Genomic DNA, 4,959 nt, shown 5'->3' with positions numbered 1-4,959 from the left:
TGGGCTTTAACTTTGATTGTTGTCAACATTTGCATTATACATATTAATCCATCAATTTCTCCACGCAAAACCCAATCCAATGCTCCATGCTTAGTCCAACACTTGGTCTTGTTTAGCATAATGAACTTAGTGTATAGAATGATAGGAAAAAGCCTCTAAATGCTTAGATTCCTACAAAAACATGTTAAGACAAGCAAATACACTAGAACAACAAATATTAGCTTATGACACTATGATAAGTGCTAATTAACAAATAAAATGAAGCTAATATAGGGGATGAAAGTATATAAAATATGCACTTATCACTAAGGTAGTAGATGGCCCTTTCTTCACTTCCTACAGTTTGAGCTAGCATGGCACCCATGGCTGTTTCAGTTACCGTGAGATATAAACCAAGAGTTTGATCTCGTTAAGGTGGCATGAGCACTGGTGGTTTAGCCAATATCTCTTTGATTCGGTCAAATGCCTTTTGACAATCATCATCCCACATGGTGTGGTCTGTTTTCTTGAGCTTCTTGAAGATAGGCTCGCAAATCATGGTGAGTTTCGATATGAATCGACTTATATATTGCACTTTTCCTAGGAATCCTCTGACTTCTTTTTCTGTTTGAGGTTGCGGCATTTCGATCAGAGCCTTGATCTTGGAAGGGTCTATCTCTATACCTCGTTGGCTAACGACGTATCCAAGGAGTTTGCCAGACGTTACTCCGAATGCGCACTTCTGAGGATTAAGCCTCATGTTGTACTTTCATAGTCTTGCGAAAAATTTGCGAAGGTTCGCAATATGCCCCTCTCTATCCTTGGACTTGACAATCATGTCGTCTACGTATACCTCAACTTCTTTGTGCATTATGTCATGTAAGAGCGTAGTTGCGGTGCATTGATATGTAGCTCCGGCGTTGATCAACCCAAACGGCATGACCGTATAGCAATAGGTTCCCCATTGCGTGACAAAGGCGGTTTTATGCATGTCTTCTATGGCCATTTTGATTTGGTTATAGCCTGCATATCCATCCATGAAGGATAGTAATGCGTGGTCTGCAGTATTGTCCACCAATATGTCGATGTGTGGTAGAGGGAAGTCATCTTTAGGACTTGCTTTGTTTAAGTCCCTAAAATCAACACAAACACGGATTCTCCCATCCTTTTTGGGTACAGGTACTATGTTGGCTACCCATTCAGAATACTCGGAAACTTTGATGAACCCGGCTTTGAATTGCTTATCAACTTCTTCCCTAATCTTGAGAGCCCATTTCGTTCTCATTCGTCGAAGCTTCTGTTTTACAGGTTTGAAACCTGGCTTAATCGGGATTCTATGTTCGGCGATATCCCTGTCGATCCCTGGAATGTCTTTGTAGGACCAAGCGAAAACGTCTTTGAACTCGTTTAGGAGGTCTATGAAATCGGCCCTTTCGGTAGAGCTCACGAATTTTCCATTTTGGCAATTATAATTTAATTAACCGTTCTATTATCTTAATTATATTTTAAAATATTTAATTTCATTATTAAACATGATTGGTATAAATATTATATTTTTAAAGCTTAAGTTGTACAAAATAAATATTTTAGTCGGATAATAATGACAATAATAATAATATTTCCCGTCTTGAGTTATAGTGGGCTTGAGACGAAAATCCTAGTGGAAACCGACTTAATTTGAGTTGTTGGGCTTTTTATAACCTATGGGCCTTTTCTCCTTCTCTTTTCTTTTCATAAAACCCTCACCTAACACCTCACAACTTCATCTCCCTCTTCATTTTTCTGAAATTCATCTTCAACAACCCTCACCATTTTTATACATCTATCTTACAAATCTTCAAAACACCATAACTTGCTCAATTCTTATCCGATTCAAGTGATTTTCGCGTCTATCTCTTCCTCTCATCGCCCTCCTTCTTTCTAGGAGAAAGGTTAGTTGACCCGGAAGTGGATTCTTGAAAGGTAGACGAGTCTTTTGTGGATTTAAGTGCAAAAAGGTAACGGTGATGGGTTACTCGACTTTTATGTTAAAATTGTGTGATTTGTTTAGTATTAGACTCATATGATTGTTAAATTTGTTGTCTTGCATGATTTGTGGTGAATGGATGTTGATTAGAATACTTGAATAACATTTCTCACATGTTTAAGGAAAAGTTTCACCCTTTATTGTCTTTGATCCGTATTGGTTGAATTTCTATCTCAATTATGTTGTTTTTCTTGGTTAGAATCATGTTAGGATAGGTAAATAATTGTTTTGGAACGATTTGTGGTTGTTTGAAAATGATTTGAGAGACGATTTTGGCGATTCACGCGTACGGTGGGTCTCACCGGGTTGGCCGGCCACGCCGCTCTGGACCTACTGGGAACCCCGTATTTTATTTCACTTTTCAAAGTGCGTTGTGGGTCTCAGGCCGGTTGACCGGCCGCTCTGGACCGGGCTGGGAACCCACTGTAACATTTGGCCTTTTTTAATTTTTCAAAAATGAACCATGGGTCTCACCGGTTGGCCGACCGCCACGCTCTGGACCGGTGGGAACCCCCGTGAGTTTTATTGAAAATCCAATATGTGCCTGGAGTCCCAGCCGGTGGACCGGCCGCCGGCCCACAACCGGCTGAGACCCCTCTGATTGTTCTTCTTCGCCTATAACTTATATTAACCAATGATTCACGCATGTATCTTTTCCGTGATTAATAAGTGATCAATTTAGGACATGATTACGTGATGATCATGCCATTATGGTTACTCCTATTGTGACTCAAGTGTGACATTTTACATTGTGTGACTACTTGACATTCCTTATTTATTTGCCCTCGGACATTGGGTCACGGTTAGGTGCCATTGTTTCCGAGTTGGGCTATTTTTCCTTCCGCCTCTTCGGACCGGGGGTCACGGTTAGGTGACAAGGTTCCGATTTGAGGTTACTCGACTTTCGGGCACGGTTAGGTGTACCATGTTTCGAGTCTTGGATACGATTTGGTATCGTGTGTCGAATCGGGTGTCGTCCATCCCGAGAGTCTGGCCAGGTTTAGACTAGGACCGTATTATGATCGTCGTCCTACCAAGAGGTTGGAGTCTAGAGGGTTGTCTTGTTTGAGTTCATACTAAGTATATGTCTTACACTTGTTGAGTCGTGTCCACATGAGTGGGTTGACTTGGTGATTCTATTCCTTGATCGTACATTCATCCTCATATACCATGCCTATTCTATTAAGTATTATGCCTGTTTCACCATGATTGTTCATTATATCTCCTTATTCTTCATTGTTCACATATGTTGCATGATTGATATGTTCGATTAAGTGTTGTTTGTTATCTGCTTTTCGACATATTGTGGCTGGGAGAACCCTGAGTTACTCCCCACTGACTGTGGCGTTCATGTTTACATGAATGACAGGTGGTGAAGATGCTTACGTGGGGAAGACGTGTGGGCTAGCGAGAACTAAACCCTTGGACCTTAGTTTCTAATTTAGAAACCCTTAATTTGTTTATTCGTTGGATATCTTTTCCCCGCTTTCTAGACTTGGGTTGTAATGACCTAAGTTGCCTATTATTGTATCTGTTTCATTTCGCTTTTGACACCCGCGTGTTTATCTTTAACTAGTAAAATAAAAGTTTTTAAAATATCGCAAATTTCCGCTATAATTTATTAGTTATATTTCCGCGTTATCGCGGGGTGTCACAGTTGGTATCAGAGCATATGTTGCTCCCGACGCACACACGTGTACCCCGAATTTAAATTGAACTTGACCTTGAATAATGAATGAGAGATGGGTAGACTTAAGGACCTAAGTTGGTAGTCTGTAGTGTGGTTGCTCTTTGTTAGGTTCTAACACGTTTGTTGATTGTCCTTTAATAATTTTTGTGCCCTTGGATCAATGACCGTGAGCTTACCTACGTGAAGATCAAGACTTGACGCCTTTTGCCGAGAATTGAAGAATTGTTCGACTTTTGAAGAATGCTTCTTCTTCCTTGAAGATATTCCTCATTCGTGTGTACCTTGCCTTCTTCTTTCATTTCTTGATGCTTATTTCCTCTTCTAAACTTTCTTTTCTCTTTTCCTTGGAAGCTACTCTTGTACCCTCCTAACTTGTCCTTTGTTCCTTGCTTATCCTCCCTTAACGCCCTTTTGATAGTACTCTTTCTTTTGCTTTACCTTGGAAGCTAGTTAGTACTCGCCCGACCTATCTTTCGTTTTTGTTTCTCCTTCCATAACATCTTGCATATAGATCTCTTTCTCTTGAAGAGTGTCTCTACCTTCTCTGAGATTCCTTCCTCTCTTAGAATGCCTTGTCATATTCCCTTGTCTTTGTGCTCTATACCTATCGTAACTCTTCTCATATATCTTGAGAGTTGTCTTTGTACCTTTTCTTCTTATAATACCCCTCATGGACACCTTCATCTTTGTCTTATGGAATGTTAACCTTGGTTGAGAATTTTGGCTTTGTGGAGTTAGTTTGTGATGGATTCCTAACCCTCGCCTTGAGAGTTTGTTTTGTTAGAGAGGCTTTGCCAATGTGGTAAGACATACCTTGAGGTTTCTTAGACCTAGTTGCTTGTCATGAACTGAGTGTGGTCGATTAGTTGAATTATTTGGGTCGTAAAGTGTGAGTTGCATGTGTTACTAAGGTTATAGAACTTGGCTTTGTTGTTTATGGTTGAGATTTGAAAGGCTTGGGAAGTGTAGTGAGACGTGTCTTGGGATACTAGTGCCTAGTACTTGACTTAGAATGGCTGAAATTGAGTGGTGGAATTGAAGAGGTAAGATTGAATGAGTAAGTCGAGTTATGATAGGCTTTCGTAATCACTTTGGATATGAGGGTTTGATAATGTACACGGGACCATGAGAAATGCTAATTGTGGGATTATTGGTTTGTCTAAGTGAGTGATCTTGATTACTACTTGAGGTTGGTATGAGAGTGAGACTAAGCTACATTATTGGGGAGTCTTAGCGCTTGTTTTAGTAGCTAGAAAGGATAATA

This window comes from Silene latifolia, chromosome Y (genome assembly GCF_048544455.1).
Source record: "Silene latifolia isolate original U9 population chromosome Y, ASM4854445v1, whole genome shotgun sequence".
Taxonomy (NCBI): Eukaryota; Viridiplantae; Streptophyta; class Magnoliopsida; order Caryophyllales; family Caryophyllaceae; genus Silene; species Silene latifolia.
Note: the sequence above shows the minus strand (reverse complement) of the source record.